This window comes from Cherax quadricarinatus, chromosome 87 (genome assembly GCF_038502225.1).
Source record: "Cherax quadricarinatus isolate ZL_2023a chromosome 87, ASM3850222v1, whole genome shotgun sequence".
Classification (NCBI taxonomy): domain Eukaryota; kingdom Metazoa; phylum Arthropoda; class Malacostraca; order Decapoda; family Parastacidae; genus Cherax; species Cherax quadricarinatus.
Genome location: NC_091378.1, coordinates 7,107,356 through 7,132,599, shown reverse-complemented (window position 1 = coordinate 7,132,599; position 25,244 = coordinate 7,107,356).

Here is a 25,244-nt window from a genome sequence, read left to right as displayed (position 1 = left end):
AAAGATAGGAATATGAAGACAACAAACCCATGTGTGTGATTCTTCAACAACCCATGGTTAACACCATAGCAGCAAGAAAACCACAGATAGAAAAAACAAGGTGATTATTCATTGGAGATTTCAACCACTAGGAAATTGGAAGAATGCAAAACTAAGAGAGGGCTAAGAGGAAAAGAATGTGCTGATGGAGAACGCTGTGTCAGCACTACAAGGCACAATAATACGAAGGTACGAGTCAGCAAGGCAGGATCTAGTATTTACCAAAAGTGCTTCTGATATAAAGAATAAGAGGCCTCTGGGTGCTGGCGTCCATTCAGAGTTGCATTTTGAATTCCTTGTGGAAACATTGATTGAGGAATAACAAATGGGGGACGGGAGAAACCAGATTTCAGGAAAGGAAACTGTGAAATGAATGAGAGAATTCCTGAATGTAGCGCATTGGGAAAGGGAACTTAAAAGTGATGTGACCGACCTGACTAGGTCAAGACGTTGGATTAAGCCGGCGGGAGAATTGGACCTGCTTCGCATAGGCCAGTAGGCCTGTTGTAGTGTTCCTTCTTTCTTATGGCCTTATGTTCTAATTCATCTAATGAGATGACGGTATGTAGATGAATGGTTCAGAGAACCGACAAGTTGATAAATTAGACACATGTGTAACACTTGGGTATCTTTAATGAGGAAACGTTTCGCCACACAGTGGCTTCATCAGTCCATATACAAAGGAGAACGGTGAAGAATAGGAGTTTGAGGTAATCAAGGCTGAGGGACTGATTACCTCAAACTCCTCCTGTTCTTCACCATTCTCCTTTGTATGGACTGATGAAGCCACTGTGTAGCGAAACGTTTCCTCATTAAAGATACCCAAGTGTTACACATGTGTCTAATTTATCAACTTGTCGGTTCTCTGAACCATTCATCTACATACCGTCATTTCATTAGATGAATTAGAACATAAGGCCATAAGAAAGAAGGAACACTACAACAGGCCTACTGGCCTATGCGAGGCAGGTAAATTAGACACAAGTGCAACCCAAGTGTTGCAATTGTGTCTAATTTACCGAGATGACGGTATATCTAACCGGAAAGTGCTGGAAGACAAATTAGATTTATAAGCAGAAAGTTTTAGTACGTTGAGAAGAGGAGACATCTCAGGACTGGGGTTGCTGAACAGGTTAGGTCAGGTCAGGTTCGTCAGGAAACAGAACAAGCGTTTCCTGACGCAGGTCTTAATAATATAATGACTCCGCAGCTGGAGCTTTTGGTCATCTGACCGAGGCCTTCCACTCATTTAAAATTTAAAGTTATAAATATAATCATTGCTATTACTTGTTTGTAGATGAATGGTTCAGAGAACCGACATGTTGATAAATTAGACACATGTGCAACTCTTGGGTATCTTTATTGAGGAAACGTTTCGCCACACAGTAGCTTCATCAGTCCATACGTAGGAGAAACTTGAAGAACAGGAGGAGAATGAGGTAATCAGTCCCTCAACCTTGAGTCGATGTTGCTGACCACCTGGGTATACAATTCATATGAAGACATATTATACCACACAAGGATATTTTGTACCATAGGGTGTTTGTACCATATGGCATTTTAGCATATGATGGCATTTTGTACCATAGGGCATCTTATGCCACAGGGCATTTTGTACCATAGGGCACTTTTACCCTAAGGATATGCGCGAGACTATCGAGGGTAACAACACTACATTTAAGGTCCTGGCCAGTAAACCTTCAGACATGGAAGTAAGGCTTGCACAAGCTCCTTATGATTAGTTAATGGTGTTTAAACCTTAATGACTCTAGTAGGGTCATTAATGCTGCACGTGACCTTTACACCACCAGAGAAGACTGCTTTAACACCTAAACAGGGAATAAAAATAACTTTTATATATATATAAACACTGATCTCTGGCTGAAGGAGACTCGAACCTACGAACCTTGGAACACGGTACGCAGTGCTTTACCAATCTACCCACACTAGACAATACCTTGGAGTCCAGCTTACGCTAGACTTTGATCCAAGGCAGCCAGCTTTCAGGGAGAAGGCTTACAGCTTTTCATCTCATCCCCATCTCATCGTAGGTTCGAGTCTCCTTCAGCCAGAGATCAGTGTTTGTGTATATTTCGCCTGCTCTTGCGAATTCCTTGCATATATATAAATTATATATATATATATATATATATATATATATATATATATATATATATATATATATATATATGTCATGCCGAATAAGTAAAAATGGTTAATTAGCAAGAACTCATTTAAAATTAAGTCTTTTTAAAATTTTCTCTTATACGTTTGAAAGATATATTTTTTTCATTTATGTTAATGAAAAAAATGAATTTTGTACCAAAAGAACCTTAGAAGACTTACCTAACCATTTATAAGAAGCGCAATTTAATTTAGCTTAATCCAGCTAAATATATATTTAGATTTGTTTACAGTAATTTAATAATAAACAAACACAATGAAATATATTTTTTTCGTTAGGTTTAGAATGATTTTTGCGAAATTATTACTCACAAATTTCTTCTTGCCTTATTCGGCAAGAAGAGCGTTGCTATTTAAGCCAGAATCACAAGTTTTACCTATTCGGAAAGATATATATATATATATATATATATATATATATATATATATATATATATATATATATATATATATATATATATATATATATATTTGAATTTTCAAGACATCATTATTTACAATGTATCCAAAAACGTTCTGGATATGAACACGTCTGCAATATTAATCCTGCAGAACGATCCATACCTGCATTTGTTTTCTTGGATACACTGCGTCAGGCAGTCTGGCTCCACGCGTTTCTGAAGAGATATCTTGAGAGGCTCCCAAGCGTGCACACACTTAAGACTCTCCTCTCTCTCTCTCTCTCTCTCTCTCTCTCTCTCTCTCTCTCTCTCTCTCTCTCTCTCTCTCTCTCTCTCTCTCTCTCTCTCTCTCGCTCTCTCTCTCTCTCTCTCTCTCGCTCTCTCTCTCTCTTTTACACAGGGTTTGACGAGGTTAGGTTAAGGATCCCTAGCTTTATTAACAAGCTATTTACAGGTTAAGGATTCCTAACTTTATTGACAAGCTAAGAGCTGTTACCTACATCAGCTCATTTGAAAGCATTATTATGAAACATACAAGTAGGAAACAAGGATGAAGTTGGAGCCATCTTTGGGCCAGCATTTTCATCTGATCAACTGACTTTATCTCGTTGACATCATTATGCTGTAGGAATGTGTTCCATACTCGAGTCATCCTGGGGATAAATGATCTCAGATGAAGTGATGATCTAAAGAAGGGTACAGCCAGAGTGAATTTGCTGCTTTCTGCCCGTCTTGTGGTATAGAAGCTGCTTCACTATGTCCTCGAAGTGGATCCAAGTGTAGTACTTTGACAATATTGGCTTTATACATAACAGTAAGGCCACCCACATCCCTCCTGTGTTGAAGGCTCTGCTGAAATGACAGATCTATCCAGAATGGGTCCAGGCGAGAGTTCAGACGTGTTGCTCTGTTGTCTACTCTGTCAAGCAGTCGCAGATGAGAGGGGGGGGGCAGGCGAACCAAGAAAGTGGAGCATACTCAAGGTGTGAGCGTACTTGCGCCTCGTACAAAATCTTGCAACCCCTGCTGTTAAGCAAATGCGAGATACGGCGAAGTTCTGTAGGTTTCCTGGCTGCCTTGTTTGCAAGATTTACAACGTGGTTTTTCATGGTCAGTTTGGAGTCAAATTTCACCCCAAGGATATCAACTTCTTCCCCAGGTGCCATTCATCCTTACTACTGCACACTCTCTCTCTCTCTCTCTCTCTCTCTCTCTCTCTCTCTCTCTCTCTCTCTCTCTCTCTCTCTCTCTCTCTCTCTCTCTCTCTCTCTCTCTCTCACACACACACACACACACACACATTCATTCATTCATCTTCGTATTTACCCGACCTGTGGTCACAACTCTGCATTTAAGTCAAATACTTGAGACGTTTGAACATGTTAAACCCAGAGAATCACTTGAAAAGGAGATCTGAGTGAAACTATTAAAGGAGACCAAGTGATAAACTGAAAGAAACAGATGTAAACAAAATATACATTCCTTTATAATCAACGTCTCAGTAATGTATGATAATAACAGGGTGATATAAAGAATATAGATCATTGATCGGCTTCGAAGCAAGTGTGTGAGGAATCGGTGAATTAAGAAGTAGCGGTACAGCCATAAATGTTTGTTATTGTTGGCTAGTCTAGCATAAGAAGGAAAAAAAACTGACCTGAATTTCAAATGATGAACAAAATATGTATGGACTTTGGAAGTGAAGACAATGAGAGCCGTCTCATTGAAAATTGTGGTTTGACGTAAGTGGTCGTGAGTTTGGAAGTATACGGATCCTGCCGAAACTTGCTGTAGTGACAGGAGTTTCACAGACCTCATGGTTCTGTGAGTCTAGAAAAAATCTGGGGTTTCGGAAGAACGAAAAGAAGTGTGCAGGGGTTCATGCAAGTAGAAAAGTACACATATGCAGTAAGGGAGTTTACACGAACAAACATATCCGTACAGAAATGTACCCACACACACACAATACACATATGCAAAGGGAGTTCTCACGCGCACATACATTCGTAAGGAAATGTACATGCATACCAAGAAAGACTAAGGCAGGACGACACGAATGAACACTGTGTAGACACAAAGTAAAACACACACACACACACACACACACACACACACACACACACACACACACACACACACACACACACACACACACACACACACACACACACATACACATTTTTCTCGGAAGACAGACAGACAAACACACCCTGGAGCTGAAGTGTTTGAGAACGCGCATTTTCACTCCTCTTCCTGACATTGGCTCTTGACCCCACACCACTCTCCTCTCCAGACGTTGCAAGATGCTGCGAATGTACCCATGCAGACACCAGACAATTCCCAGAAGTCAGCAGCAGACTCGAAGGGTCTTGGACAGACAGAGAGCAATTCCCAAACGTTCCACACAGTTACGGTGGCTGCTCATGCAGATAAAAACTGACTGTGTATATCACTGGTAGAATATACCGATAAATATGTTAATAATGAATGATATGTGATTTATTACGACGTTTCATCCACCATCTTAAGGTGATTTTAGCGTTGGAAGTACATTTAAATATTTAAAGTACTGAGGCTGACGTAAAGAATTATTTACTCATGACAAACAAGTCTCCAGTGAGAGGAGGATCACGGCTCGACTCAGCAGAGAGGAGACAGACAGCAACCAGGACTTAGAAGAGGGTTCAAAGGACCTTCTGTAAATACTGAACAATATTTACATGAGTGAGAAGACGGCCCGAGTGTCTCTCTCTCTCTGCACACACTGAATAATATCAAGGCAACGAGAAGGCCCTCTAAAAACCTTTCTACGAATAATACCCCCAACTGAGGAACACATTAGTTTGCCCACGGCTTAGCTTTCTTTTTTTTTTTCAATATGGTGTTTATAATTACCGAGGTCCCTGTAGAGACCTCAAGGAACTTTTAGGTGCGGCTTTAGACATTAATGATTTAATGGGATGTTTAACTGATGCTAGTTATTTTAACTTCGTATTAGATTTATTTGTGTTTAATGTTCGCTGTTTTTATTGTTATTTTTGTTTTTATTGTATGTACTGTACATATTTTTTCTGGCTATGGACTGTGAATGACCTACGAGGTGAAAGTACTCGATGTTACAACAACTACTACTACGAATAGTATCCAGTAGAAGGGGAATCTGATACTACATCATTCCTGATGACCTCTCATTCACCAGAAACTGAATGACCCTTATGGGGTTATCGCTTCCCCGTGAATATAATAGTCGTAGTAAATAATTTCTAGGCACCGGACGATAGTGAACGATACATCAAACTAAGACGAGCATTTATGGGAGATAGTTTCGCTCGGGACGAACTTTATCACCGTCGGAGAGTCTCTAAAAATGGACAAACAATATCCAGGAACCAAGAGATACCTTGGCTATCTCAAAATATATAGTCAAAAATGTGTATATATTCACACTGTGATAGTGCACACTCATAAATGAGACACATGTGCAATATTTGGGTATCATTATTCTGGAAGCGTTTCGCCAGCGAGTGACTTCTTCAGTCCAATGTAGAGAAAGGTGAAAGATGAGGAGGAGTTTGAGGTAATCAGTCCCTTAGACTGAAGTCGATATGTTCAGTCCATCAGTCTCTATGAAGATAGATGGACTGATTGATCAAGATTGATGGACTCCAGGCTGAGGGACTAATTGCGTGAAACTCCTGATCTTTACCACTCTTCTTTGTATAGGACTGATGAAGCCACTGTGTGGCGAAACGTTTCCTCAATAAAGACACCTGAGTGTTGCACATACTGTAGATCAAAGATCAATTCGCATAGCGTAATAATTGCAAATATTAAGTGACGTGGGTTCCTCTATAAACACATTGGAACCTCAGCTATAAAACTCGCCCGTTATTTACATTTATGGAAATTTATGGTACGGAGGAGGTGGTGGTGTTTTGTCCGTAAGGAAACGGGACAATTTTCTCATTTTTGCCGCAAAACAAAACAGTAACGCAGTGATTCTCAACCACAGGGGGAAATTTACCCCTTGGGGGTAAAAATAATTACATGGTAAGGGGTAAATATTTGTGTGCAAAACCTGACTAATTTTTTTTCTGACCTTGTTTTTTCTGTCCCTTTATGATGGTGATAATTTTCTTTTGTATGAGAGTAAATGGAGAAATACATCAAGCTGTTAGGTTACTCAGTGAGTAACCTAACTCGAAAGTGAGTAAAAGTTGGATTTAGCTTAGCTAATGTATCAGGGGGCGGGGGGGAGGGGGTTGAATTCATGGCGAGTGAGTTCTAAAACATAGGCCGCTGCCTGTGAATTTGTAATCGTGTGTTTGTGTTTGTAATCATGTGTTTATAATCGTGTGTTTGTAGTTGTGTGTTTGTGTTTGTAATCATGTGTTTATAATCGTGTGTTTGTAGTTGTGTGTTTGTGTTTGTAATCATGTGTTTATAATCGTGTGTTTGTAGTTGTGTGTTTGTGTTTGTAATCATGTGTTTATAATCGTGTGTTTGTAGTCGTGTGTTTGTAGTCGTGTGTTTGTAGTCGTGTGTTTGTTGTCGTGTGTTTGTAACCATGTGTTTGTAATCATGTGTTTATAACCGTGTGTTTGTAGTCGTGTGTTTGTAATCATGTGTTTATAATTGTGTGTTTGTAGTCGTGTGTTTGTAATCATGTGTTTATAATTGTGTGTTTGTAGTCGTGTGTTTGTAACCATGTGTTTGTAATCATGTGTTTATAATCGTGTGTTTGTAGTCGTGTGTTTGTAATCATGTGTTTATAATCGTGTGTTTGTAGTCGTGTGTTTGCAATCGTGTTTTTTACGATTTCGTGAGACCTGTTAGCTAAACTGTCTAAAAAATTTGCTTAGGTATATTTTATTCTTTTCCTTAGTGGTGAATTTTCAACTAACCCGATGACTGTTGTGCTTATCTAGATATATCCCTCTAGTAAAGAGCTCTTGATCCAGGGAGTTGAAGCTACCCTTCCCTTTCTCAGATCATAATAATAATAATAATCTTTATTTCTACAAGTACATGCACAACGTATACAGACCATAGCTGACATCAGTGACATACTGTATAGAAAGCCCCTTGTTATACAGAGCATTTCGGGCAAATTAGGTCAGTTTTGTCCCCAGGATGCGACCCACACTAGTCGGCTAACACCCAGGTACCTATTTTACTGATAGGTAGAAAGGGAGAGCAGGTGTCTTAAGGAAACACGTCTTAATGTTTCCAGCCGTACCGAGGATCGAACCCCGGACCTCGGTGTGTGAGCTGAGTCCGCAAAGGTCATACAGTGACCCTTGCGGGTCACTGTATGACCTTTGCATATAGTTCATATAGATATACACACACGAGAGAGAGATATGACTCTTTGTGTATATACACAGACATGTTATTTTAATCTCGCTTTAGTGGATTAAACCATTCTTGACATGGTGAGCGGGTTTATGTGCAGGTTTAATGATCCTCGTGTAGTGGATAGGCTTGAAACTCATCCATAATTATCAAGGGATTTATATTGAAGATCATGCTAAGTGCCACTGAATAATCATCTCTTCAGAGACCTTCCAGGCTACGCCTATATAAATTATACACAGGGAATCATAAACATTGAGCAATAGATTCATATTTTTGGGGATTTTAATAGGCTAATTCCTATGCATAAAATCTTTTAGAAAGCCAAAAGTCACAGAAGTCGTACAGAAAACAAAAGTGTGCTGATTGCATTTATTTAGATTTGAAAAAAAAAATAACATGGAAAGCGTTAAACCCGTAGGATTATACAGCGCCTGTCGGGAGATGGAAGGTATTCAGCCTTAATTCAGTGAACTGGAGCACAGATCCAATTCCCTAGATCAAGAGCCCCTCACCAGCATCAAGGAACCTCCCTTGAGGGGCTAAAAAAAAAAAAAAAAAAAAAAAAAAAAAAAATTAGAGGAATATCTGTAGTTTACAAAACAGAGGAAGAATAAAGGGTGGAATTTTACGGCGAACGAATGATATTTTTGTCAGGAAAATGTAAAAAACGAAAAAAAAATCATTGGGAAATCACCGAAGGTATTGTAAGAATCAATACTTGCTGTTAAAAAATGTGCCAGTAAGCTCTCTTGTAAATCTATCCAATAAAGTACGATTTTTTTTTTTGGACAGGCAACTGAAAAAATTCATCCAAAATAGAATAACAGGTATTGTGAAGGGTTTTTCACATAATGTTCAACTGTAGATATGATTCCTTAATACTTTCTCAACTGTAGGTACACTTAATTAGTCGCTTTTCAACTGTAGGTACAGTTAATGCTTTTCAACTGTAGGTACACTTAATGCTTTTCAACTGTAGGTACACTTAATGCTTTTCAACTGTAGGTACACTTAATTAGTAGCTTTTCAACTGTTAGTACACTAGGTACACTTAATTAGTAGCTTTTCAACTGTTAGTACACTAGGTACACTTAATTAGTAGCTTTTCAACTGTTAGTACACTAGGTACACTTAATTAGTAGCTTTTCAACTGTTAGTACACTAGGTACACTTAATTAGTCGCTTTTCAACTGTTAGTACACTAGGTACACTTAATTAGTCGCGTTTCAACTGTTAGTACACTAGGTACACTTAATTAGTCGCTTTTCAACTGTTAGTACACTAGGTACACTTAATTAGTCGCTTTTCAACTGTTAGTACACTAGGTACACTTAATCGCTTTTCAACTGTAGGTACACTAGGTACACTTAATCACTTTTCAACTGTAGGTACACTAGGTACACTTAATCGCTTTTCAACTGTAGGTACACTAGGTACACTTAATCGCTTTTCAACTGTAGGTACACTAGGTACACTTAATCGCTTTTCAACTGTAGGTACACTTAATCGCTTTTCAACTGTAGGTACAATTAATCACTTTTCAACTGTAGGTACACTAGGTACACTTAATCACTTTTCAACTGTAGGTACACTTAATCACTTTTCAACTGTAGGTACACTTAATCACTTTTCAACTGTAGGTACACTTAATCAGTCACTTTTCAGTTGTAGATACACTCCTCAGTAGCTTCTATAAAGATTCACAGTATATGGAGCTTTTTAAGAGAGCTTACGTAGTTTATATTAAGGTTTGTTATAAGGAAAACAAATGAATGTCTTTGTTTCCTTGAGTTGCAAAGTAATAACATTGACTTAAACCTATACAAGACAACTTTGATAAACTGAAGAAATAGTGATGGATAAAGTTATATGTAGAGTACTGGTAAAAGGAAGACAAATATAGTTTAATGCGATCCTCTGTTGACAACGTTTCGCCTACACGGTGAGATTTATCAAGTCAGAAACAAATAAGATTTTATACTGTTTCTTTCCGTAGTGTACTGAAGATGTGAGGAAAACAATAACAGACCAAATGGATGTAAAAGTTAGAACAAGATGGCAAAATCGTCTGATAAAGGCCCCAGGAAACTGTTAACAAAAGCCTGCCACCTGGAGATCAAATAAATGGCCCAGTGCTTAGTTAATGGGGTTTAAAGCCTATCGACTACACAAGTGATGTTTAGGCTGTACGTGATCTGTTCACCACCAGTCAACAATACTTTAATCCCCAAAATAAAGATTAGAATATACACTAAACATATACAGTATTATACACAGTGAGAGGCATACACCTCACGATGTACACATCCTGCGCCATAAACGTTACAACGAGGTACTAAAGTGCACTGCAAACAGTAGTAAATAAAAGGCAAATATACATAACATGATTTTATTCTGACTCCTTTCCTCTGTGTGATTTATATTAGTTTGCCCGTAGACAGTTCCGAGGGGTTACTGCCTCTCGTTTCCCGCACCCGCACCGTTTTTATCAAGCTCTAAAAAAGCGAAACGTTGTCACAATAAAAGCTTCCTCTCCATCTGTGTCTTAACTACGTGAAAATAACCTGTGTGTGTGTGTGTGTGTGTGTGTGTGTGTGTGTGTGTGTGTGTGTGTGTGTGTGTGTGTGTGTGTGTGTAAGTGAGTTTTTCCTCTGTAATGATATGGATGGCGTCGCTTTTATATTTCCCAGAAGCAGCCCAAAAAATATGAAACATCTTTCTCGCCTTCGCTCCAAGAATGCAATTTTGGAAGTTTAACGCTGGTCCAATAGTTTAGTTGTTTGAGTGGAGGCAAAAACTGAATGTGAGCTACATATTATCCGGGTCGGAAGGAATAACAGTTGGCAACAGTATACAGCAAGGAATAACAGTTGGCAACAGTATACAGCAAGGAATAACAGTTGGCAACAGTATACAGCAAGGAATAACAGTTAGCGACAGTATACAGCAAGGAATAACAGTTAGCAACAGTATACAGCAGGTGTATATATACAGAGAGCTTATTTTAGATATTAAATTATTCTTCACTGGTGGTGGTCAGGTGACATTCAGGCTTAATGACCCTTGTGTAGTAGATTTTAATAACCCTCGTGTAGTAGACTTTAGTGACCCTCGTGTAGTAGACCTTTGTGATCCTTGTGTAGTAGATAGACTTTGATGACCTTGGTGTAGTAGATACATTTTAGTGACTTTATGTAGTAGATAGACTTTAATGACCTTCGTGTAGTACATAGGCTTCAGTGACTCTCGTGTAGTAGATAGACTTTACTGACCCTTATGTAGTAGCTAGACTTAATGACCCTCGTGTAGTAGATAGATTTTAACTAACCAAAAGTCTCAATACCGTGGCTAGAATTTGTTACATCCCTTACAAACCGGAAATTAAACGTTCCGAACGTTCGTGATCCATTATCAGTAATGAGTGAGAGTGAAAATGAGAGAAGATGTAAATTTTATCGTCATATTGTTCTACTGAAGTTGTTTTTAAGGAGTCTTAAGGAATTGTTTTCAAGTTGGCAATAAAGTTACTATATTGTTCAAGACATCATTAATCTTACCTAGGTAATAATTTTTGCTCATAATTACTACTGCATTTTTATCTTTTCTAATAATACGTAAATATGTATAATTTTAAATATTTTCACATAAACTAAAAAAATCTCTGAGAGTCATGAGGATTATTTCGTTTTGTTTTGGGACCATACACTGATTTGATTACTGGGACTATATACTGTGATTTGATTACTGGGACCATACACAGTGATTTGATTACTGGGACCATATACTGTGATTTGATTACTGGGACCATATACTGTGATTTGATTACTGGGACCATACACAGTGATTTGATTACTGGGACCATATACTGTGATTTGATTACTGGGACCATATACTGTGATTTGATTACTGGGACCATATACTGTGATTTGATTACTGGGACTATATACTGTGATTAGATTACTGGGACCATATACTGTGATTTGATTACTGGGACCATATACTGTGATTTGATTACTGGGACCATACCCAGTGATTTGATTACTGGGACCATACCCAGTGATTTGATTACTGGGACCATACCCAGTGATTTGATTACTGGGACCATACCCAGTGATTTGATTACTGGGACCATACCCAGTGATTTGATTACTGGGACCATTCCCAGTGATTTGATTACTAGATAAATTATAGCATTTTGATAAGTTGCCATAAAGCTTCTTCAGCGTCCACTCTGCTGTGTTGGACAGGTTAGTTACAAAACTGTGATTAGCATACTTAGTTTCATCCTTATTTTTAAACAATTTGTAACTTACTTTTTAGTTTACTGAGCTTATTACAAACTCTGAGTTTGTTATAATAATACTCTAGCACTACACTTTTTTCCATTCCTTTGTGGTGTTAGCATTGTCAATGCCTTATTTTCTTAATGAAAATAAGATATGAAATGCGAGTTATGGTATTTTTTTTTTTGTGAAGATATTTCGTCCACCAGGGCCCTTATTAGGGAACACAGAAAACAAGATCTAGGTATTTATAAGGGTGGTAGAGAGGCCCTGAAGGAGAAAGAATAAAGTCATGCAGTCACTCGTGAGTCGCCAGTCGAGTAGGTAAGGTCAGGCGATCCCAGCATCAGGTACTGGGGGAATAAGTCTTGCTTAAACTACAGGGGTTATGAATGATCCTGAATATTGATTGATGTTATTGGATGTAGCTGTTGTTGTAGGGATTCTAGACATCTGCGAAAGTTACTTTATTTCATGCTAAGTCTTGCTTCTGGAAAGTTTATAAGGGAGTCTTATCAGAGAAAGTTGCTGTCGCAACATTTACGACAGTCAAAGCTAACACTACAAAGGAAGCACCTATTCCCTGTTACCCACAACAGACAATACAAATAGAGCACTTACTCGATGTTACTCACAACAGACAATATAATTGGAGTAACTACTCGCTGTTACCCACAACAAAATGTAAATGGAGCAACTACTAGCTGTTACCCACAACAAACAATGCCCGGTGGCCTGGTGGCTAAAGCTCCCGCTTCACACACGGAGGGCCCGGGTTCGATTCCCGGCGGGTGGAAACATTTCGACACGTTTCCTTACACCTGTTGTCCTGTTCACCTAGCAGCAAATAGGTACCTGGGTGTTAGTCGACTGGTGTGGGTCGCATCCTGGGGGACAAGATTAAGGACCGCAATGGAAATAAGTTAGACAGTCCTCGATGACGCACTGACTTTCTTGGGTTATCCTGGGTGGCTAACCCTCCGGGGTTAAAAATCCGAACGAAATCTTATCTTATCTTATCTTAATGGAGCAACTACTCGCTGTTACCCACAACAAACAGTACAAATGGAGCAACTACTCGCTGTTACCCACAACAAACAGTACAAATGGAGCACCTACTCGCTGTTACCCACAACAAACAATACAAATGGAGCACCTACTCGCTGTTACCCACAAAAAACACTACAAACGAAGCACCTATTTCCTGTTACTCACGAGAAACACTATAAAGGGAGAACCTACTCCCTCTCACCCACGACAAACACTGCAAAGTGAGCATCTTCCTTCCTCGTACCCTTGACAAACACACCAGGACTTTTAGCAAACACTTCAGAAGGTAGCGTCACCACCGTTCCTTTTAACACTGCCATCCAAGTAACGAAAGTAGCAGCTGGTTCTTCTCCTCCTATAATAATAATAATAATAATAATAATAATAATAATAATAATACTTCTGTTGCTACTACTGCTACCGTTGCTGATGCTTTTACTAATATCATTGCTGCCACTGCTACTTCCACAATTGCTGTTGCTACCGTTGTGTTTACTACAGTTGTTGCTACCGCTGTTCATACAGCTGCTGCTACTAAATTGTTGCTACTTCTACTAGTACTGCTACTACAACTACTACTGCTTCTGTTGCTTCTCATGTTCTCTTTGCTGATGCTTGTACTGCTGTTGTTGGTACTGCTGTTGCTGGTACTGCTGTTGCTGGTACTGCTGTTGCTGGTACTGCTGTTGCTGGTACTGCTGCTGCTAATTCTACTACTACCTCTGCTGGTGCAGCAGCATATTGCATGCATGATTTCGGATTGCAACTATGCATTGGTCATTTGGGTTTCAGTTACAAGCATTCTAATACCTTTTTCAGTTTGCTTTTTCGAATTAAAAAAAAAATGTTGTGGTTACCCACTTAAAATAGTACTCATAATGCCGTACATTTAACATAATATTGCTCTCTCTAACATAATATTGCTCTCTTTAACAATATTGGTCTCTTTAATATAATAATGCTCTCTTTAGCATAGTATTGCTATAACAATATTGCTCACTTTAACATAATATTGCTCACTTTAACATAATACTGCTCTCTTTAACATAATACTGCTCTCTTTAACATAATATTGCTCTCTTTAACATAATATTGCTCTCTTTAACATAATATTGCTCTCTTTAACATAATATTGCTCTCTTTAACATAATATTGCTCACTTTAACATCATATTGCTCTCTTTAACATCATATTTCTCTCTTTAACATAATATTGCTCTCTTTAACATAATATTGCTCTCTTACAAGATGGCTACTTTAAATCATTGATCATTAAAAATTCTTTGATTTTTAAATAAAAAACAGAGTTATGATTTTTTCTGCATTTTTCGGTACATTAAAACCTGTTGTTTATACATTTTTAAATAATTTAGACGTAATAAATATTAGAATTAGTTGGTTACAAAGGCACGAAAAGATTTACAGTCATATAGTTGTCAGTTTGTTATAATTATTTTAGCACGTTTTTAAGTGTGATCTTTACAAATAAATATAATGGAAAATTATAGGGTTACCCACTCATAATTTTGGTTATAATGTTGTAGATCGATATAACTGAGTTCTGTTTCAATATTATACAAAGTCATTATAAACTAGGCATTTTAAGTCTTTTTTCAGTCAAAATTCTTGTTTTAATTATCATTGTTTACGTGTACAGCAGGAATTTTCTGCCATGTTTCATGTACTACTACTACTACTACTACTACTACTACTACTACTACTACTACTACTGCAACTACTGTTAGTGCTACAACTACTCTACTACTGCTAGTACTGATATTACTACAACTATACTACTACAGCTACTATACTACTACTACAACTATACTACTACTATACTACAACTATACTACTACTATACTACAAGTACTACTACTACTATAACTACTCTAACTACTATACTACTGCTACTACTACTACTACTACTACTATAACTACTACTACTACTACTATAACTACTACTATTACTACTATAACTACTACTATTACTACTATAACCACTATACTACTATAACCACTATACTACTACTACTATACTACTACTACTACTACTACTACTACTATACTACTACTACTACTCCTACTACTGTACTCCTACTATTACTGGTGGTGCTTCTGTTGCTGAATCACACAATTAAAGGTTTTATGGTGAAACGTAGTCGATAACAGACGTTGTAAAGGAGCTGTGAGCGCTGCTGACGATGTCACTGAAGCTGGTGTTATTTGCAGCACTCTCTTGATACATCAGCAGTGTGCTGCTCTCCTGTTGTATGCGACAGCCGCGCACTGGCAGCAGAAGCTGACTATATTTCCCTGTCATGTTCCATCAGAGAGGCTGGATTTCACGCAAGGTGTTGGAATCCGTCAGCCTGAGCTGGGAGGCTTCAGTAGTGTCAGCCTGAGCTGGGAGGCTTCAGTAGTGTCAGCCTGAGCTGGGAGGCTTCAGTAGTGTCAGCCTGAGCTGGGAGGCTTCAGTAGTGTCAGCCTGAGCTGGGAGGCTTCAGTAGTGTCAGCCTGAGCTGGGAGGCTTCAGTAGTGTCAGCCTGAGCTGGGAGGCTTCAGTAGTGTCAGCCTGAGCTGGGAGGCTTCAGTAGTGTCAGCCTGAGCTGGGAGGCTTCAGTAGTGTCAGCCTGAGCTGGGAGGCTTCAGTAGTGTCAGCCTGAGCTGGGAGGCTTCAGTAGTGTCAGCCTGAGCTGGGAGGCTTCAGTAGGGCAAAGAGGATATCGTCAAGTATTCCATTAAAGGTTAATCATCTGTGGTATTTTTAGAGGCTTCCTTCCAGCATTGCTGGAATTTCTCGTGCTGGGAATTTACCATTTTTCAGGATGGCCTAACCCATACACAGGGTAAATGGAATCAAATTTATAAGTATAAAATAAAAAAAAAAGAGGCATAGGATGGAGAGAAAATTTTGGAATACGTTATATGTCTAAGAATATGTATATATATCAGTATATTAATGCTCTAGTTAAGTACAACACTTGGGTATCTTTATTGTGGAAACGTTTCGCTACAAAGTGGCTTCATCAGTCCAATACAGCGAAGAATAGTGAAGATCAGGAGGAGTTTGTGGCAGTTAGGGACTGATTACCTCAAACTCCTTCTGATCTCCCACCATTTCTCTCTGTAGCTGACTGAGATGGCGAAGTATTTTCACAATAAAGATACCCAAGTGTTCATTGTTGTATCAACCCCTCGACTTTTTGTACGTTCCGTTAAAGAAAAGGTCTAACTTGAAAAAAGGTCTAACTTGAAAAAAGGTCTGACTTGAAAAAAGGTCTGACTTGAAAAAAGGTCTGACTTGAAAAAAGGTCTGACTTGAAAAAAGGTCTGACTTGAAAAAAGGTCTGACTTGAAAAAAGGTCTGACTTGAAAAAAGGTCTGACTTGAAAAAAGGTCTGACTTGAAAAAAGGTCTGACTTGAAAAAAGGTCTGACTTGAAAAAAGGTCTGACTTGAAAAAAGGTCTGACTTGAAAAAAGGTCTGACTTGAAAAAAGGTCTGACTTGAAAAAAGGTCTGACTTGAAAAAAGGTCTGACTTGAAAAAAGGTCTGACTTGAAAAAAAACGTCTGACTTGAAAAAAAACGTCTGACTTGAAAAAAGGTCTGAGTTGAAAAAAAGAAAACGCGTAACTTGAAAAAACGTCTGATTTGAAAAAAGACTGACCTCGAAGGGACACTTTCAGAACTTCGCCGAAACTGAAATAATGGCAGCCTTCAGGAAAGCTGTTTGCTGAAATAAGACAAAAAAAAAAATCTACATATATGCTCTAGCCTGGTAACAGCCATTTTGCACATCATGAAATACGTAAACAAAACTGCAGTGGAAAAGAGACTGAATATTTCATCTCCTCTCTGGTGCCTTCATCAGCAGAATCTTCGGTTTGAAGTTAAAATTTCCGGCATTGTTTATATTTTTTCTTGTTTACGTGAGGGATATCCATCAGCATCGAGTGTAGTTTCACTATCCTGAAACACACTTGACTACAGTTGTACAAAGAAACACCCCACAAAGTGTAAGTAGGCTCATTATAAATTGCCCAGGCCTAAAATGTGTTGTTAAACATAATGTTTATGGAAGGGCTGGGTTGTTAGGCAAATTTGACAAAATAAAGCTCCCCACCTTATTCACGTTAGACTTCCAGTTTCAGAATATGCAATAGGATCACCAAAACAGGTGATGTATTAAAATGCAATTTAACCACAGTTAAAAGTAATATTTCAAGCGCTTTCGTGATCTCTCACATTACCAGTGAATAACGTGACTTTAGCAGTGCTGCTGAGGCCGGTAATGGTGACACTTCTTCACTCAATATCTTGGTTGTTCACATATTTCTCTTTCACACAACCTGTGGGCATTAAGATACCTGTACTGGCACAATTTTGTTGGGTCCTCGCTGCGGAAACAGACAAATATTTGCGTGGATTTTGAAGGTGAGGTATATTATGTAGTTAAAGCAGGGACGGCCCTCGAGGATTCTGGCAAAATACTGCCGCGGGAGACCCTCAGCTTATGTTGGCAGGAAACATACGATCAAGGAGAAGCTGCCGTGCCAAATTGGCCAAAAATATTCTTGCAGGTTTCATGTGCGTGTGTTGGTCTTGTAGACTAGCTTGTAGCATCGTGTGTGTTGGTCTTGTAGACCAACTTCTAGCATCGTGTGTGTTGGTCTTGTAGACCAACTTGTAGCATCGTCAGTGTGTAATGGTCTTGTCGACCAGCTTGTAGTATCGTGTGTGTTGGTCTTGTGGACGAGCTTGCATCCTGGCGCGTATACTTACCTATTTGTGGTTGCAGGGGAATCAATTCGCAGCTCCTGGCCCCGCCTCTTCACTGGTGTGTGTGTGTGTGTTGGGCGTGTAGACCTTGCAGCTTAGAGTGTATACTCACCAATGTCTGGTTGCAGGGGTCGAGACTCAACTCCTGGCCCTTCCTCTTATGCCTCTTGCTAGGTTCGTTCTCCTACCATCATGGGCACTATCATACCTGTTTTTGAAACTGTATAGCATGCCGTCACTACTACTTCATCCAGGACATTCCACTTCCTTAACGCCCTGAAGCTAAAGAAATGCTTCATGATATCCTTGTCACTGACACTGACCTGTGTCTTTAGCTTCCAACTTTGCCTCGTGTACTCGTTTCCTGCCTGCCGAATAGTCGATTCCTGTCTACTCTGACAAATCCTCCTCGATTATATGTCTCTTTTATCGCTTGGTTATGACTATAATAATAAATAATAATAATGATAATAATAATCATAATTTGTCTCCACTGCTTTATCCATCCTTCACTGCTGTTAGGTTTAGGTTCTTCAGTCTTTCCTTATACCTCATTTTCCATTGATCTGTGACAAGTCTGGTTGCATACCTTTGCACTTTCTCCAGTTTCTTGATTTGCAGTACAAGTGTTGGTTTTATGCTGATGCTGCTTCCACCGAGACAGACTTAATGCATATATGTAAGGCCGTGAATGATTCTTTGTTATGGTTCCTTCAAGTTACTCTTAGAGGTGTTTTGGTTTATATATGTCTCTGGCGATATGCTCACTCCTAGATCTTTCTCCTTGAGTGAAGTTTGCTGTCTCTGTCCCCCCGAGTCTGTATTCATTTTCCGGTCTTCTTGCCCCTTTCAATTTTTTTAACCTTGCATTTGTTGGGGCTCAACTCAAATAGCATCTTACCTGACTAGTATTGGGGTTAGATTAGTTTAGGTAGGGTTAGGTTATATGTTAGGTTATACGTTAGGATAGGTTATGTTAGGTTATACGTTAGGTTAGGTTATAGGTTAGATTAGGTTATAGGTTAAGTTATAGGTTAAGTTAGGTTATAGGTTTGGTTAGGTTATAGGTTAGGTTATAGGCTAGGTTAGGCTATAGGTTAGGTTAGGTTATAGGTTAGATGAGGTTATAGGTTAGGTCAGTTTATAGGTTAGGTGAGGTTATAGGTTAGGTCAGGTTATAGGTTAGGCTATAGGGGAGGTTATAGGTTAGGTCAGGTTATAGGTTAGGTTAGGCTATAGGTTAGGTCAGGTTATAGGTTAGGTCAGGTTATAGGTTAGGTCAGGTTATAGGTTCGGTTAGGTTATAGGTCTGCTCAGGCCCATTTGCAGCGTTTTCATATTCTTTTTGTGTTATTGCTCTCCTTATTAAGTTTACATAACTTCAAGTAGGGATTCATCTAACTCTTTTGATATTCCATTTAGAAACAGCACTGGTCCTAACTTACATCTAATTCACATCCTTTCGTCTCGGACAAAAACTCTGTGTCGCTCACCTTCGCATCTTATCCTTTCATATTCGTTTCTCGTTCTTCTGATTACTTCTCTGTTTTCTTCGTGTTCTATATTTTTTTCAGGGCTATTGAGTTTTTTTTTTATCTCTGTATATATGGATTCTCATTGATTTTTACCGTTTTCTCTTCTTCTCTTGACTACTTTTATCACTTTTCCGCCAAGTGTTCCATTTTCTCATTCGTTGACTTTCTTCATTGCACTTCATGCAGGAATTCTTTCATTCCTCCAGTTCCCTCTGCAGAACTCTGGCTTCTTTCTTTTATCCTCTTCCCTCTGTTATTCTTCCTTCAAAGTCTGCGTTTACACAGTATTCAAAATTCAGTACTGCAATCGTCGCACCCAGAAGCCTATAATATTCTATCTCACCTGCATCATAAGGACTCGGGTAAATGCTTGATCCAAATTTCCCTAGTTCATGTCTCTGTTCTTGTAACCGTGACACGCTGATATATATATAGTTTTTTCCATCACTGCTATCATCTTAGCCTACATTTCTGGTCAACTATGTAGGCTTCAGTTCTCCGAGGCTATTTGTGATTGAAATTTCCTGTAATTAATAGCATTGTGCCTTCTGGGATCTTTCCATTGTTTTCTTAGTGGCATTAATCACTGGCTTATTGTCTTCATATTCTTGACTTGATTTACTGTTTGGTGGTGGGTTGTATATCGCTGGTAAAACTGCTTTGGATCCCCTAAAGTAGTAGTGATTATTTGGCTCGTTTCTGCTTGTCCCTCTTATTTCAAAAACTCCGCTAGTTTCTGATTAAAAGTGCAACTCCTCCTGTTTTCGATCCTCGTTACTTGATATCATGTTGGGAAAATGACATCCTTTATCATTTCACTTAGTTTTGTCTCTGTGATAGCTATGATATCTGGTGTTGCCTTTGCTAACCGTTCTTTCAATTCATCACTCTTGTTTGATAATTCATCTGCTTTTGTTCTCTTTGCTCGCCTGAAAGCAATATGAGAAGTACCACATGTGCATTTGTGTGATTTTGTATGTGTATGTGTGTGTGTACCTCTTCTTTTTTCCTCTTTTCTTATCTGGGTCACCCTTCTCCAGTGGGAGGCCGGTGTGTTAAAATATTCTTACTCTCCAGTGCTGCATGAAAATAATAATAGTGATAATAATAATAGGCATAATTGTAATAGTATTAATAGTAATAGTAATAATTTGAAATATATAACAATATTTCTCGAGAGGTTCATAACACATTATCAGAAATTGAACTGCTAATTAAACATTTTAATTGCTATAGAGCAGCAGGGAAGGTAATTAATTTATCAACATTTGACAAGGCAAGATATTTCTGTGTGTGTGTGTGTGTGTGTGTGTGTGTGTGTGTGTGTGTGTGTGTGTGTGTGTGTACTCACCTAATTGTACTCACCTAATTGTGGTTGCAGGGGTCGAGACTCAGCTCCTGGCCCCGCCTCTTCACTGATCGCTACTGGATCCTCTCTCTCTCTGCTTCCTGAGCTTTGTCATACCTCTTCTTAAAACTATGTATGGTTCCTGCCTCCACTACTTCACTTGCTAGGCTATTCCACTTGCTGACAACTCTATGACTGAAGAAATACTTCCTAACGTCCCTGTGACTCGTCTGAGTCTTCAGCTTCCAGTTGTGACCCCTTGTCCCTGTGTGTGTGAGAGAGAGAGAGAGAGAGAGAGAGAGAGAGAGAGAGAGAGAGCTATTTTTTCGGTGCTGGAATATTATCTCTGTGAATATTATTATGCATGGTGTCTTGGAGACCCTATTGTATTTTTTGTGGTAATGCTAGTAGTGGTACTCGCCTAATTGTACTCAACTAATTGTGATTGCAGGGGTCGAGACTCAGCTGCTGGCCCCACCTCTTCACTGACCGCTACTGGGTCCTCCCTCTCCCAGCTCCATGAGCTTTATCATACCTCGTCTTAAAACTATGTGTGGTTCCTGCCTCCACTACATCGCTTGCCAGACTATTCCACTTCCTAACAACTCTGTGGCTGAAGAAATACTTCCTAACATCCCTTTGACTCATCTGAGTCTTCAGCTTCCAGTTGTGACCCTTTGTTTCTGTGTCCCATCTCTGGAACATTCTCTGTCTGCCTTGTCTATTCCACGCAGTATTTTGTATATCGTTTTCATGTCTCCCCTGACCCTCCTGTCCTCCAGTGTCGTCAGGCCGATTTCCCTTAACCTTTCTTTGTCGGACATTCCCCTTAGCTCTGGAACCAGCCTTGTTGCAAACCTTTGCACTTTCTCTAATTTCCTGACACGTTTGATCAGGTGTGGGTTCCAAACTGGTGCTGCGTACTCCGTTATGGGTCTGACGTACAGTGTATAAAATCTTGAGCGATTCCTTACTGAGGTACCGGAACGGTATTCTCAGGTTTGCAAGGCGCCCATATGCCGCACCAGTTATCTGGTTAACGTGTGCTTCTGGCGATGTACTCGGTATTATACTCACTCCTGGATCTTTCTCCTTGGGTGAGGTTTGCAGTCTTTGGCCTCCTAGGCCTGTCTGGTCCGCGTCTAATTTAATTCTCCTCATTAACTTCACATCATCTGCAAACAGGGACACTTCTGAGTCTATCCGTTCCGTCATGTCGTTCACATATACCAAGAATAGCACTGGTCCCAGACTGACCCCTGTGGGACCCCGCTCGTCACAGGCGCCCACTGTGATACCTCATCACGGACCATGACTCGCTTTTGCCTCCCTGTTAGGTATTCTCTGATCCATTGCAGTGCCCTTTCTGTTATATGTGCCTGATCTTCTAGCTTCTGTACTAATCTCTTGTGAGGAACTGGTGATAGTGTGTGTGTGATAGTAGTGGTAGTGTGTATGTGTTAGTAGTGGTGATTGTGTGTGTGTGTGTTAATAGTGGTGATTGTGTGTGCTTTTAGTAGTGGTGGTAGTGTGTGTGTATTAGCAGTGGTGATAGTGTGTGTGACAGTAGTGGTAGTGTGTGTGTGTTAGTAGTGGTGGTAGTGATAGATGTGTTGATAGTAAAGATAGAAGTGTAAGCCGTGGAGAGAATATAGGCAGTGGTGAATATGCTCGTTGTTATTGGGGGTTATTGCTGGTAGTGATGGAGGTAGTGTTAGTAGAGGTGGTAATTGCGTATGTAGTGGTGGAAGTAATGTTAGTAGTGGTGGTAGTACTGTTAGTAGTGGTGATAACTGAGTATATATTGGTGCTCACTGTTCAGGAAGGTTCAACACTGAACGACATCAAGGTAAAGCTCTTTCATAAACTCAAATTGTGTATTCTAGTCCAGAATTGGAAGCAGTGAGACACATACTGTGTTGTAACAAGCAACACGGATGTCGGAAGTAAACACAGAGGGAAGAATAACAGGTAGGGGAACGGCAGAAACCAAATTTCACAAAAGGAAACCTGGAAGGCATGAACGATTTCATAAATGCAGTGGGATAGGGAAGGAAACTCGACGAGATGGCATATCTAGCTGGAAAAGGCTGGTATTCCGAAGGAGAACTTGTGGTTGAAGCAATCTTCCACTATAAAAGGCCTAGCCAAAACTCCAAGACTCACTGGTCCCAACAGTGCCTTCAGGAATGTTCGCTCTGTCCGTCATACCGTCGAAATCAAAATTACAAAAAAATTCTAGTTTTCCCCCCACCATTCTCCGTAAAAGCCGTGCAAATGGGGGAAGTCTTCCGCCTTTCTGAAACTAACACGAATAAAGAATACACTCAGCAACGCATAGACTGTCATAATTTAAATATTCTTCCAGTCAGCAACGCAGGAACAGTTACTGAATTTCCTTCCAATCAACAACGCAGGAAGAGTTATAGAATATCAATCCAATCAATAACGTAGACAGTAATGATATATCCTTTACAATGGTTAATTTATTTATTCATCTAAATGCCTATATAGTGCAAATGCATTTTTCAGAACGAGTTGATGAATCTGGATCAGTGATAACGAAGTACATAAATGTCCAATCATAACGTAACACACATCAATTTCTTTATTGACATTATGCTGGGCTGATGTGCATTGTTGGATGAATTTGTTGACGTAGTGCTGCTGTAGGAGCTACTAAATCCCTGTAACCACAAGTAGGTGAGTACGCGGTCATGCTACACTATTGTACGGGTTGTCTGAAAACCCCGTGGCTTTTTAAGACCCCGTGATTTTTAAAGACCCCGTGGTTTTTAGAGACCTCGTGGTTTTTAAGGACTTCGTGGTTTTTAAAGACCTCTTGGCTTTTAATGACCCCCGTGTTTTTAGAAACCCCGTAGTTTTTAAAGACCCCATGGGTTTTAAATACCCGTGGTTTTTAAAGACTTCGTGGTTTTTAAAGACTTCATGGTTTTTAAAGACTTCGTGGTTTTTAAAGACCTCATGGTTTTTAAAGACCTCATGGTTTTTAAAGACCTCATGGCTTTTAAAGACCTCTTGGTTTATAAAGATCCCCGTGGTTTTTAAAGACCCTGTGGTTTTTAAAGACCCCGTAGTTTTTAAAGATCCCATGGATTTTAAATACCCGTGGTTTTTAAAGACCGGTGGTTTTTAAAGACCCATGTTAGGTGGTTTTCAAGTCCCATGTTAGGTGGTTTTCAAGACCCATGTCAAGTGTTTTTGTTTTCAAGACCTGTATCAGGTGTTTTTTTCAAGACCAGTAGGGACCAGCTAACACCTAAGTACCAACTTATTACTAGGTGAATATAGCACGTTTCCACTAGTCCGGGAATCAAACTCCGGTCCTTCAGAGTGTGAGCTGGGGCCGCTACCAATTGAGCCATGAGCACTCGCCTAACGTGTTCAAAATTCTTACAATACCGTTACATCTGGATGAAACAGCGTGTGTGTGATGAATAAGACAAGAGATGCAGAAAATGCTTTTATCACAGCAACGTTTCGCTCTATAGGGAGAGAAATTTGCCTCGAAACATAGCAGTTTGTTTCTGTGTTCTCTCATGTTTATTCCACAGTTCTTTAACTGTTCAGTTTGCAGTGAAATAAGATTTAAAACACTGATGGTAACCCCACTAGGAAATACACACGAAGAGGTGCATGACTGTACACTGATATTCTGCTTTAATCCCTAATTTAGGGATTACAATATGCTTGACTAGAGGTGGGCAGGTGACATGCTGCCTTAATGACCCTCGTGTAGACGAGAGGCTTAAAACCCCATTAACTAAAGTTAATCTTCTGTACTTAAGCCTTTGCTGTACCTCCTGCGGCTGGCACTGTTCAGAGAGGAACACTGCAGGAGGCCTACTGGCTCATACTAGGCAGGTCCTTCTCAAACACAAACCCATTAATAAAAATATTTGCCCAACCCATTTTCAGTGCAACCCAAGGAATAGGCTTTGATAACCCTATTAACTCATGTGCAAGTCCCACGGCACTCTTATGTGTGGCATCTGTAAGGACCTGACTTCTCACTTTGGAACCATCTTGAGGGCCTGAACCGCTCTTCACTGCCCTGGCAACTTTACATGTGGCACTATTATGAGGGCCATGATCCTCTTTCACTCTTCCCTAGGCCCCTTTTGGTGTGGCACCAACGTAAGGGCCTGAGCCTCTATCCTCTCGCTGGCACCTTCATGTGGGGCATCAGCGTCAGGGTTTGATCCTCTTAATTCTTGTAATAAAAATTGTCTCTGTTGCAGTAACTG